The sequence below is a fragment of the Pelobates fuscus genome, chromosome 4 (genome assembly GCF_036172605.1).
Source record: "Pelobates fuscus isolate aPelFus1 chromosome 4, aPelFus1.pri, whole genome shotgun sequence".
NCBI classification, from domain to species: domain Eukaryota; kingdom Metazoa; phylum Chordata; class Amphibia; order Anura; family Pelobatidae; genus Pelobates; species Pelobates fuscus.
In genome coordinates this window covers 242,654,549-242,668,792 of record NC_086320.1, presented here as the reverse complement: position 1 = coordinate 242,668,792, position 14,244 = coordinate 242,654,549, and the positions used below count along the sequence as shown (strand labels likewise).

The following is a 14,244-nucleotide window of genomic DNA, read 5'->3' as shown; positions in this document are numbered from 1 at the left end:
TATCCAATTTAAGTTCTTGTTTGCAGTAACTATGGTAAAAATTGATTCAAATCCTGCAGCAACTTCATCTCTTGCTTTAAATTCATTGGGTACCCCCCTAGGCACCCCAATGGCATCAATGTAAATGTGAGGGTCAAAACTTCCTTTTACTGGGGCTTCACGCTTAGCCTTAGTGTGGCTGGACTCATGGGTGTTGGTGTGTGTGTCAGAAATAATGTGTATAGGCATAATGGCCTTGGCCAATGTACACTCCCCCCACCACTCTGTGTCCATTCTGGATCTTAGCTGTAAATCCCCACACAACCAGTAAATATCTCCCAGTGACCTAATGTGCTGCTGCAGCAAACGTACAGGAACAGTTCTATATGTAGTACAATAACCTGCGGGAAAGTTACCCACAAATTTACCAATCCCATCATGTTTGACATAGCAAGTGTAATTACCTTTATATACGGTAACACCATGAGGAGGTCTTACATTTTTGGCTATAAGAGGATACTCCGCTGTCCATGCTTGACATAGAGACCTGTTGAAATTATATTGGTAGGCAAAAAGACTTAAAATGCAATTTTCTTCATCTACTGGCAGGGTTAAAGGTACAGTGCCCAGATGAGGCCGGGCACCACCACACACATAGCATGCGGTTCGGTTATGTTTGTTGGCATTATATTTCATCCATTCTAACCATAGGTTAACATCATTAAAACCTGTTTCAGCGGCCATGGTATCTTCAAAGGTGGGGTTAGCAATGGCCATCATGTCCTTAAAGGACTGGATGTGTGGTTTTAATGGGTTTGTGACCATGTGAGTAGCTCCTTGCCACTCAGGGGAATAACACATATCTTTAAGGTAGAAATGCCCTAATTTAGTATAGGAACCCTTTTTCCAGTACATTCCTAATACATACTGGTCTGCATCTGTTGGGCTTGGATGCTCAACATTAAGAATTAATTTCATTGGTGTGCCTCCTCCAGGCTTTCTCAGAGTCATTCTTTGAAGGAGGGACCTACCATGATCATCTACTTTAGATAAGGCACTTTTTGGCTTGTAGCCCCAGGAAGGCCCGGCATTCCATCCCGCCGCCCCCCAATGGCCACAATTGTGCCCCCATTGTTTGTCAACTACACAAACATATGGATCTTTTACATGAGGGATATCTCTATAGATATTCTGGATTTGTGTTGTAGTGAATGGGCATTCTACGATGTCACAATAATCAAAGGTATAGGTAGCCACACGGGTACATGATGAATTATACCAGAAGGTGTACCCACTAGCATCTTTAGTGATGGCTACTTGCTGGGCCTTAATTAAACTAATTAAGGAGACAATGTACCAGAGGTACATGGTTGTGCGGTATCTGCTTCCTCTGGGGCAGGAGACTTCTTGCAGTGGGAAGCGTGGATCCAATGTGGCCTGCCGGCCAATTTGACGGAAGTTGCGGTGATCAGGAGAACTTGGAATGGCCCGTCAAATCTTGGTTCCAGGGTGCTTTTCCGCACGAACTTCTTAACCAGAACCCAATCTCCGGGAAGCAGGTTATGGGTACCTGTGTTCAGATCAGGATCTGGAATTGAAGAGAAAACTTGGGCATGTATTTTATTCAAGGCACTTGCAAGTTCAGTTACATAGTCTACTAAAACATCTGATTGAAGCTGTAACTGCTGTGGATAATAACAACCTAGCCTGGGTGCTGTCCCAAATAGAATTTCATATGGGGATAACGAGTGTTTCCCTCTAGGTGTGTGCCTAACGCTGAACAAAGCTATTGACAGACTTTCTGGCCAGGGCATTTTTGTTTCTTGTGACATTTTTAACATTCTGGCTTTTAGAGTGCCATTCATGCGCTCTACTTTACCACTACTTTGTGGGTGGTAAGGGGTGTGGAAGGCTAGGGTCACTCCCAGAGCAGTCCAAATTTCTTTAGTCACTGTTGCTGTAAAGGCTGGGCCTTGATCACTTTCAATGACTTCTGGAAGTCCAAATCTACATACAATGTCTGTAAGTAGGCGTCTTGCGGTTGTTTTTGCAGTGATATTGGCTACAGGGTAGGCTTCTGGCCAGCCTGAGAACATATCCACCATTACTAGTGCATATTCATGAGACCCACTCTTGGGCATTTGGATATGATCAATTTGAATTCTCTGGAATGGGTACATGGGTTTTGCTAGGTGCTTTGCAGGCACCTTGATTGGTCTTCCTGGATTACATTTTGCACAAATGACACAGGCCCTGCAGAAGCTGTTGATCAGGGTTGTGATTCCAGGTGCTTCATAATATTTTTGAATGAGGGCGGCCATTAGGTCTTTTGACAGATGTGCAGGCCCATGGGCCCATTGGACAACTGCTGGGTATAAGTTTCTTGGAAGGCAAAATTTAGAATTGTTGTAGTAAATTCCGTCCTTTAGGACAGCTCCTTTCTTCTTCCATTTCTGGATTTCTTCAGGGGTAATTATAGCTTGTTGTTCTCGTAGAATTCTTAGGTCAGTAGGAAGAGTTTGTAAGGTAAAGATAGGAACTTCTTCTTCTTGACCGGACACTTCTTCATCCACTTCCTGCAAATCTCTGGCTGCTTGCTTAGCAGCCTGATCAGCCAAATGGTTGCCCTTTGCTTCATCTGAATCCAATTTCCCATGTGCCTTTACTTTCAAAACGGCCACTTCTTCAGGGAGTAGGAGGGCATCCATTAGTTCCTTGATTGCAGAGCTGTGTTTGACTGGTGTACCGGCAGTGGTAAGAAATCCTCTTGTCTTCCAAATGAGGCCGAAGTCATGTGCCACACCCAGAGCATATCTTGAATCTGTATAGATGTTGGCACGCTTTCCCTTGGAAATCTTGCATGCTGAAGTCAGGGCTTGCAATTCAGCTTCTTGCGCAGACATTGCTGGCGGTAGAGGTGATGACTTGAGAACTTCCTCTGTTGTGGTTACGGCATATCCTGTATGGTATTTTCCTTCTTCATCAGCATACCTTGAACCGTCCACAAACAGAGTAAAATCCGGATCCGGTAATGGATTCTCATGCACAGTTGGTAAGTGTACTGTTTCCATTTTCATCTGTTCGAAACAGTCATGAGGAGTTTCTGGGTCATAGTCATTTGTTATAACTAGGTCTTTAAATTCCTTTTCCAGGAAATGTCGTGGCCATGCTTCAAGAAGGTCAGTTGCTGGGTATTTGGCAATGCCATTTTCCTGTAGTTTTGATTCATCCATGGTGGCCCATAATTTTGCCATGGGCCCAAGGTCATTCCATGATCTTGTCTTCAACTTGGTAACAGGAATATGTGGAATAGCAGTATCCCAATGATGGTATAGGTAATTGAGTTCTGGGGGCAGTTGGATCAGGACCATGCTGTTGCCTTCCGAGTCACAATAGAAATCTTGGGCAGTGAGCTTTACTTCAAACCAGTGGTAGAGCTCATCTTCATAGCAAGGTTCAGGAGTAATGTCTGGCTTGTACCACATGGTACAGAAGGCGTAATCTGGACCTTCACAGAGAGGTGTCTTGTCCTCGTGAAAAGTTAAATGTGGATGCATTTTCTTGATACATCCACAGAGAAGGTAGATGTAGGTTTCATCTGTGACAAACCCATAGTAGATACCCCCCTCAGAAAGTGGAAGAAGAGTGGATGGGTTAAGAACTTGACACCTTTGTATAGAAATGTTGTCAGGCAGAAGAAGATGACATTGCAGACGTAGGTGTCTAGCGGGAGACACGTGCTTGAGCTGGACTTGGTTGATAATGGCAGAGATGTCATGAGGGGCCAAAACAACCAACGGGTGGCCAAGGACCAGGTCTGAAGTTCTTTCAATGAGTTCTCTTGCAGCAAAAACAGCCCTAAGGCAGGAAGGGGTCCCTCTAACCACAATGTCCAGTTGGCATGAAAAGTATCCAATAGGCCTCTGGCGGCCTTTTAAGTCATTAGTTTGGGTAAGAACTCCTGTAGCATGGCCTAGTCTTTCAGAGACAAATAATTTGAAAGGCTTGGTATAGTCTGGTAGGCCCAAGGCAGGAGCAGAGACAATGGCACGTTTAAGAGATTTGAAATTGTCCAGAGCTTCGTTGGTCAGGCCGAATGGATCTGACTTGAGTGCATCGTAGAGAGGTTGCATAAGCAGAGAGGCCTCTGGGATCCATGATCTGCAGTAGGAAATGAGGCCTAAGAAGGCATGAAGAGATTTTGAAGTCCTTGGGGGTTGAATGTCCAGAATTGTTCTGACTCGGTCCCGAGTGAGATGTCTGGTACCTTGAGATAGGCAATGTCCAAGGAAAATCACAGAAGGTTGACAGAATTGCAGCTTGAGAAGCGAAGCTTTACATCCTTGTTCTGCCAAATAGCAAAGCAGACTAATTGAACACTTTTCAGTAGTGGGTATATCATCTCCACAGAGCAACAAATCATCCACATACTGGAGTAAAACAACTTCTGGGTGTTCAGCTTGCCATGGGTCAAGAATAGTACACATGGCTTTGGCAAATTGACTTGGAGAATTTTGTGCCCCTTGGGGCATGACAGTCCATGTATATTGTTGCATTTCATGGGTGAAAGCGAACAGGTATTGACAGGATGGATCTAGTGGAACACTGAAAAAGGCATTAGCTAGATCAATGACTGTGAAATACTTTGCAGAAGGTGGGACGCCAGAGAGCAGGGTATGGGGGTTCGGTACAAGAGGGGTGTCCAGGACAGTGGCTTCATTGACCGCACGGAGATCCTGAACCATCCTGTACTTTACTGGCTCACCTTTTAGAGTCTTCTTCTTCACAGGAAATAATGGAGTATTACATTCTGATTTACACTCCACTAAAGCACCCTTTTTCAGGAGCGCTTTGATGTGAATAGAAATGGCTGCAGCCTGTGCTGGTTTTAGAGGATATTGTGGTTTCCTTGGTAACTTAGCTCCTGGGATAAGCTTAACCACCACAGGTGGGACATTTAGATGACCTATATCCTCTGGGCCTGAGGACCATAACTTAGCAGGCACCTGAGTTTTTAACTCATCTGGGAAATTGGACCTAGGTTCTGCTGCTTGCTCATTGGGTATATCTAATTGCAGCATCAAAGGTAAGGAGCACAGGGCTGAAGTGTCAGAAACAGATAGAGGTGTAAACATTTCTACCTGTCCATCTGGAGTGAAGGTTATAGACGCCTGCAGGCGTGAAAGGACATCAGCGCCTAACAGGTTAATTGGGCATGTGGAGGAAACTACAAAACGAGCAAGTAAGCTTGTGCCAACCCGCAGAGGGGTTGTTAGAGGACTGTGTCTCGGTTGGCCATCCACTCCAACACAGGAGACATCAATACTTGACAAGAAAGATGGGTCTGGCAGGTCTTGTTCTCTGAGAACACTTCGGGCTGCGCCTGTGTCGATAAGAAATGTGGTAGGTTGGCCTTCAATGGGTAAAGTCACTGTGGCAAGTGCCCCCCCCCCCCCCCTTATCCCCTGTAAACACTGCCATGACAGGGGTTAATGACACAGGTTTGCCAATTTCCTAATCATCATCTGGTTCCTCAACAATTGGAACCGTTTTCACGGCCTTAGGGGCCGGGGCAGGCTTGGGAAACTTTTTGGGCTCCCCTGTGGGAAACTTTTTGGGCTCCCCCGGTTCCCTTTTGGGTTCTGGACAGTCACTTCTGTAGTGTCCCTTAGCCCCACAATTAAAACATGTTACGTCCTCTAACTTGACACCCTTGGTGCCAGGGGTGATGGGGGTGGCACGGGCCACCATGAGAGGAGCTGAATTGGGTCTTCTGGGGGTTTGGGCAGATTCCAAACCTCTAGCAACTAGGAGTAACGTATCTAGGGGAACAACCTTGTATTCAGGGCGTGCAGCAATGATTCCCTTGCGTATGGAATCTTTAACACCTTGGACAAACGCACCTGATAGCATTTGTGAATGAATTTTGTCAGTGAGATCAAATCCCAAATCTGTAAACATTTGATATAATCTTGCATGAAACCTTTCCACTGATTCTCCTTTGTCTTGCACAACATCAGTAAGGCCAGCAGCTTGATCTGCAAGTTTATCCTTAGCCCAATCTCTTAATTGATTGCAAAAGGTTACTCCGGAGGGGTAATCAACATCACTTGTAAGCAGATCTGTACTGAGGTGGCGGGCCATGCTGGGCCAATATGCATCCCCTGCTTTAATAGCACAAATGCTCAGTAGGTCACGCCAGGCGGCGGAATAAGTCTTTTGTATCTGAACTATCCCTCGGTAAAAAGGCATAGGCTGCTTCTCTGGGTCAGGGAGAGATTTCATTAAAGCACTAGCTTGTGTGGGGTTAAAAGCGACATATTTAGGAGGGGCCTGTTCTCCCCGACCCTGATGGCCGAAGGGATCTTCAATAGAACGGTGGGCTCTCGCAGCCTCCATTGAACCCTGGGACAGCCTGTCATCCTCTTCCTCATCTAGCTCTATTATCTGGGACCTTCTGCGTGAGGGGAACACCTGAGGAGACAGGGCCGGGGGATAGGAGGGAGCTCCGGAGGCGGGAGTTGCCATTGGGTCATAACCTTGGGACCGGTAATCACCGGGAAGCACCGGCATCAGGGGTGCTGAATGGCTGGGGGCCGCCATATTGGAGGCGGGGAAGGAAGTTGCATTGGGGTTAAGGGAAGACGTGGCGGCCATGTTGGATGTGGGCACATCCGGGGCAGACTGAACCGGACTGGGCATGACCGGAACCTGGGGAGTGACTTGGGGAAAGGGGTATGGCCAGTGAGGATAGGGGTATGGGAAGGGGTATGGCCAGGCCATTTGGGTGGGAGTTGGGGCGGAACCTGGAGTGGGCAGTGAGGTTGGGGAGGGATTAGCAGAGGGGGTGGGAAACTGGGCTGTGGTCGGGGCGGGCGAGGGAGAGGGTGGGGAAGAGTCAGTAAAGGTGCCTGAAGGAGGAGGAGCCGGAGTGGGATCAGCAAGATTGACAGTGGCAGGAGAGGAGGGGTTAGTGAACTGGGCAGATGCAGATGGGAGGGTAGGATTATCTACGGAGACAAAGTGTGAGGAAGGAATGGCAGATGAGATGTTAGCATTAGACTCAGAAGGTGGCTTGGGGATGGATGAGGATGATGGGAATGTTAGGGAGGGAGAAGGGGAAAAGTAGGATCCATCAGAATTTAGGACCGGGCAAACGGGAGAGGTGACGGGATGGGGATTGGGAGGATTGGGAGTGGGATACATAGTCAGCTGGCAATCTCCCATTACTGACTGGATCTTTGGGATAGACATCCCCCGGGCGCCATTTTGGGGCGCTGGCTGAGGAAGAGCCCCAGCAACACAATTATTATGGTACACAAACATTTTCACACCCTTGTGAATTATTTCTTCTTCAACCCAACCTTCTTGCTGAATAGCCTTTGCTACTCTGTACCATGCTTCAGCTGTTTTTAATAAATCATAATTTGCAAGCTTGCCCTTCTTTTCCATCAACAATCTACGCCAACTTTCTGGTTGTAATCTACCACATGTCGGCACAGCTATTTTACAAACTTTTGCAATCTTTTCAACACCTTTAACCATCTCCTCACCCTCTCTGTCATCAACTAAATCACATGCTAACCAGCCCTTACTGGGCTTACTTAAATCCTGCCCCATAATCCCTTTTCCCCTACACCAGCGTCCCAGATATAGGGAAAGATAAGGAAAATTGAACCGGAACGTCTACAATGCTCGACTGCCACCTGAGAATCGTGGGTCTTTCTCAAGTGCGTCTTCCCAAAACGTAGACTAGTCACTGAATCCGCCTACCCGGGGTGGTAGACACGGATTGGAGCGAGGTGAGAAGTGTGTGACCAATCACTTCTCTATTAAGAGGAATGGGAGTGGATAGTATAATAGTACAGGAAGTGTAGAAAAGGTAAAGAGTAAGGAAAAAAAAAAAAAAAATCCTTAGAGACAGATACAGGAGTTTAAATGACTCCACATTAAACAAACAAGACAACAGTACAGTTGAAATACAGTGCATGCATCACAGTTCAAATGAAATCAACAGTAATCCCTTTCCTTCTACATGTGCTTACTCCAAAGTCACCTTTCTCAACCTCGTAGTGTCCCCGCTCGGAGAATGACTTCCTCAAGTCTCACTACCAGCGGCCAAGGATAACAGCTAACACCGGTCCGAAATCCTTTCTAGCCTCCCTCGTTACAGCAGTCCACTTAAAGTGGCCACGCCACCCTCACTCCCGTAGTGCCCTTATAAAACCCACTCTATAAGTCTCACTACCACGTGATGCGGAAAACAAGCAATGCCTGCCTGAATCCCCCCAGGAAACTGAGTCCCCTGCCACAAGGCTAAGTCTCCTACCACAATTAAAATAATCAGTGGACCTTCAACTCAACTAGAGCCGAAGGGTCCGGGTCAGGACGTCCCCAACTCAACTAGAGCTGGATGGTCCGGGTCAGGACGTCCCCAACTCAACTAGAGCTGGATGGTCCGAAAGCGCACAGTGAAGCTAGCTAGGCTATCAAAGTGACACAAAATTGGATCACAGGAAACTATGATTCTACACAGATCCCACAATTCCACAAACTTCTTTTTCCTTACAGCCACAGCCACGAGGCTCCTAAAAGAAGTAAACAGGCAAAGAAGACCCCCAGGAACTTCCACAGGTCAACCCCCCTTTTTCCCTACAGCCACAAACACGTGGCTCCTAAAAGGAGTAAAACAGGCAACAGGACTCCAGGCAAATCCCCCGGGTCCACCCCCCCTTTTTCCCAAAAAGGGGAAAACAGACAAACACAGGACCCTCAAGCAAACTACCACTGGTCCACCCCCCCCCCCTTTATCCCAAAAAGGGGAAACAAATAAACATTCAGCCCGGGCAACCAAACTAGACACACCCAGGCAACAGATAGACTAAATGCAGGTAACAAATGGGTAATAAGACTCCGGGCAAGATATTACCTGTCTTTGATGTCCTCCCGGGAAGCAGTCACAGACACGTGGACGGGTCAATCAAAGGGGCCGGAACATACCGGTGGCTCTGCAGAAGTCTCTACCGTGTACCTGGAGGTGATCAGTCTCCTTTCCTTCCCCCTGGATTCCTCCGTCCACCCTTGTCTTCCTTAGGACGGCTCACCGGCCAGACATAGCCCGGAGTCCCTGTTCGGGCGCCAAAGTTGTTATGGTACTTTTTCAGTAAACCAAAATGTTTAAGTGTCTATCTGTTCCTGTCCAAATTAAAGAGAATTGAATTGCGTATATACGCTGAAGTAATTCAGTCTGACACACGGAGTTCAGGTTAAAATAACTTCGAGGAAATTTATTGGCAAGTGCAAAATCAAAGGGCGCGCAGGCCCTTTTAAGAGACATTTTCGTCATCATTGATTATCAAGATATCAGTGAATAAACATCATTAATTGGATTAATTGTTAAGTGTCTGGGTTAGTGTCCACCTATCAATATAATTAATTGGATCAAAAACTAAGTGGTTAGTTCCGTGTCCACCCACCAAGAGGTGGTACTTTTTCGGACACGGGTGGGGGACAAGGGGTCTTGAGCGTCATTTTACTCGGTCGGTGATGTCAAATCTCGTGGTTAGGTGCAAGGTCTCTTATGAATAGAACATTTCATTACTACTGTGTTCTCATGGCCTTTAAATTATACTATGTTGCGAGTTAGGGGAAATTCAACAGTTCCTGGGTTAGTCATATCCTTATGGAGAATACAGTCTTTGTCTATTGTATTAGATGTGCTGAGAAATACTGTCATGTATTGTAGTTTTCATATGGAGAAGTCAGGTTATGAGGACAAAATGGAGGATTTGTCACAGTATCAGGTTAATACAGAGTTAGAGCAGCAATTCAATATAAATACAATAAGATGTTTTTAATAATTCTACATCAGTTACAGGTCACAAAGCACAAGGAGTAAAATAAACTTTTAATGTGGAGCGATTTTAGAATTTGGTATGTTTGTCTTGTAAGCTTAATAGCCATAAAAGAAAACAAAATTGCCACACAAAAGTATATATTTATATATAGTAGACACCACAGGCTATTTACCTAAGGTTGTTTTGACACTTTCTACGTAGCCATTTTATCGCCAACCTCTGCTAAATATTGGAGTAAAATTGTGTTTTTTGGGGGTTTTCGCACACAAACTTATAACAAAGAACTTCTCATGTGTATTTTGTAAAGTTGGTGTGTGCTATTCCTGTACAAAGTTTTATTATGTGTTCAGTTACTTCTGCTGAATACAACGGTACCTCCATTGTATGTCTTTGGCACTATTTCGTGAAGCTACAGTGCCATATAAGAAACCTGTCCTTTTCAGTATTCACAGTAGAATTTTGAGAGACGGATTTAATGAGCCTATGCTTCCATTTGGGGTATTATAACAGTTTGACTGTTCAAAAAAACCCCACAAAGGCCTACCATTTGTAAAAGTAGACACTCCAGGGTATCTCATAAGGTGCATATTGTGCCTTAACATGCCCCCATTTTTTACCATTACATGCCAAAGTATGTGGTAAAAAATAATTTTGTGCATTTTTTACATACGGATTGCATTTTTGCTGGGCATTTTGTATATTTCATATGTGCCACTAAGTTCAAACCCCCCAAATTATGCTCAGCTAAGTCTTCTGAGTAAAAGGACACCCCCATTGTATGTCTATGGCACTATTTCGTGAAGCTACAGTGCCATACAGGAGACCTGTCCTTTTCAGTATTCACAGTAGAATTTTGAGAGACGTATTTAATGAGCCTATGCTTCCATTTGGGGTATTATAACAGTTTGACTGTTCAAAAAAACGCCACAAAGGCCTACCATTTGTAAAAGTAGACACTCCAGGGTATATCATAAGGTGCATATTGTGCCTTAGCATGCCCCCATTTTTTTAGCATTACATGCCAAAGTATGTGGTAAAAAATAATTTGGGGCATTTTTTTACACACAGATTGCATTTTTGCTGGGCATTTTGTATATTTCATATGTGCCACTAAGTTCAAAACCCCCAAATTATGCTCAGCTAAGTCTTCTGAGTAAAAGGACATCCCCAATGAATGTCTTTGGCACTATTTTGTGAAGCTACAGTGCCATATTGGAGACCAAGCCATATCAACTTTTACAGAACTTTGAATGTTGATGCTGGGCCTATGTGCAATCTCCAAGCATCTTCGCAGGTTTTAAATTCAAACTACCCCACAAAGGCCTACCACTTCTTAAAGTAGACACCCCAGGGTATTTCAAAAGGCATATTTTGAACCTTAGCGTGGGATAATTTTTCCACTAGCTTGTACCAGGTGTAGTGGTAATAAGCGTTTTTTCTGCCTTTTTGACACACAAAGTGAGTTTGCACAGTATATTTTGCAAACCTTATGTGTACTACCACTGTATAATACTTCATATGTTGCTCAGCTATGTCTGCTGAGTACAAAAATACCCCCGTATGTACCTTTGCTAGGTATATGTGGACATCGGACGGGCACATTTGGGACACAGCCATTCCATTTTTTTTCAAACTTTTAATTTTTACACTGTGCCCATGTCCCATTTTAAAGTATTTTACCAGGCTATATAATCCAAATATCCCATAAAGCAATACCATTTCTTAAAGAAGACATCCCAGGGTATTTCAAAAGGCATATTTTGAACCTTAGCGTGGGATCATTTTTCCGCTAGCTTGTACCAGGTGTAGTGGTAATGAGCGTTATTAAAATGTATTTTTTAACTTTTTAAAACTTTTTTTACTTTTTAAAACAATTTTTTAAACTTTTGTTTTGCTGATTAATTTTTTTAAAGTTTCCTAAACTTTCGTAAAACTTTTTTTCACAGATTTAACACTTTTCTAAGCTTTTTTTTTACCGTTAACCCCTAACTAGCAGTAAGCAGCACAAACAGTAAATTCCCCATTTTCCCATAACTCCCACCCACCCCAGCTAGCAAAATATTTAATTATACAATATTTAAATTAGTTAATTAACCCTTTAAGGACAGATGATGGATATATTCCGTCATGATTCCCTTTTATTCCAGAAGTTGTGTCCTTAAGGGGTTAAATACATTTAACCCCTGAGGGTTAAAAATAAATAAAAGTTAATCGTCAGGGGTTAAAACTGCCTACAGTGATCTGTATTTTGATCACTGTAGGCAGTGATCGACTGGCAGGGAAGGGGTTAATTTTTATTTGGACTGGGTAAAGGGTTTATTTTTTTAAACGTTATTAAAACTTTTTTTAACTTAATTTTTTAACTTTTTAAAGCTTATTTTAAAACTTTTTTTAACGTTAACCCCTAATTAGCCTAACACTAAATCCCCCAATTCCCCACTAACTTCCACCCTCCCCAGCTAGCTAAATTTAGAATTTTAAAATATTTAAATTAATTAATACAATAAATGTAACCCCTGATGGTTAAAAAAAAAAAATCAGATCATAGTAAAATGTAATCCCTGCCAATTGATCACTGTAGTCAGTGATCAATTGGCAGGGAAGGGGTTAATTTTTTTTATTAAAATGGGTAAAGGGTGGTGGGATTTTAATTTTACTTTTTTTTTTTTACACCAGGGGGCAGGATCAGCACTGATCCGTCTCCCTGCACTTCACACTGAACCCGGAAGTGCAGGGAGGCGGAGGTGAGTATACAGAGCACATGTGCTCGCTCTGACGTGCTGTCAGAGAGGGCACATGTGCTGGGGCAGCCGGATCCGGTGCTCCCGGTCTTCCTCTAATACAGAGGCAGACCGGAGCACCATTAACCCCACGATCGCCGCGATTGCGGCGATCTAGGATAATCTTAGCGCGTGACGGACGAGGTCCGTCACTCGTCATTAAGGCAATCCCTTGAGTGACGGACCTCATCCGTCACTTGTCCTTAAGGGGTTAAAGGAAAACTCCAGTGCCAGGAAAACGATCCGTTTTCCTGGCACTGGAGGGTCCCTCTCCCTCCCACCCACCAATCCCCAGTTACTGAAGGGGTGAAAACCCCTTCAGTGACTTACCTGAGGCAGCAGCGATGTCCCTCGCCGCGACGCTCCTCCCTGTGCTTCCGTCGGCCGGTGGGCGAGATTGATCCCGCCCACCGGCCGAGGAGACGTAATGCGCATGCGCATTAGCGCTCCCCATAGGAAAGCATTGAAAACAAATTTCAATGCTTTCCTATGGGTATTTGAGCGACGCTGGAGGTCCTCACACAGTGTGAGGACGTCCAGCGATGCTCTAGCACAGGTTTCCTGTGCTATGAAGCAGGAAGTTCCCTCTAGTTGTGGGGATATTTATGGGATAATAATTGTAAACAGAGAGAATTGCCCACGATTTCAATTCTCAGATTCTTAATCGTTATCGTGTTAAATGAAATGTATAACCATATACCGGTAATTAAAAATAACAAATTGTTATAAAAATAGATATTTATTTCTTAACAATTTAAATAATAATGATGAGTAACATGCATGATAATAATCAATGGAATTCGAGTATAACATGAATATGTAATACAATATGGCAATAATAATTAATATGCAGTATAAAAACAATATGCAATACAATAGGCAATTTACTTCCTGGTTAGTACAGCATAGACTCCATTAGCTGTCAAGACTGATTTACGACCCTTTCTTTACAGCTAAGGAAACAAAGTTTTAAGGAGACAGAGCATTCCTTAGAGCTGCAGTAAAACTTTCTGGCAGAAGTAACCCTTTCAATGCTGGTTAGACCTCCTAAGTAGTTAAGATTTACTCCTATGTAATATTAAATAAAAATAATATTTAAATAGTCAGTAATCACTCCTTGATCCATCCAATGAGAAATCTACATGTTACATAAGCTGATATTTTAATTAATTTGCCTAAATAGATATTTTATCTTATTTTAGAGCCAATCAATACAGCTGGATAAATGGTCATGATATGCTAACGTGATATTAATCACACAAATACATTAATGATTATATTGATCCCAGCTGCAGATAGGATGCTATAACCATATATATATTCTTTAATAATTAAGATTTCTAAATATGAAATCAAACATGATTTATCCAGTCATATATCATGCTATTAATTTTAATTAATTTAAATTAATTAATTAAATGCCTGTATATTTACCAGTTATGTAGATATTTTCTCATCAGATATTCCCAGGTAGCTAAGTGGTTCTCTGCATGAAGTGTGAGAGTTTCTTGGTTACTCTGGTCACCCGATTCTGCCTGGATCTCTCTGAATCTCCCAGAGTGTCGTAATGTCTCTCTTCAATCTTTGAATCTTCGAATCCTCTCTCTTCCCTTGTCTTAACTTTTTAA

General features: G+C 43.6%; 1 protein-coding gene across 1 annotated transcript in view; it reads left to right on the top strand.

Moving 5' to 3' along the window:
- The window catches only part of LOC134609419 (polycystin-1-like protein 1), a 201,735-nt gene that overhangs the window by 98,999 nt on the left and 88,492 nt on the right, over positions 1 to 14,244 (top strand). The gene's annotated exons all lie outside the window — the stretch shown is intronic.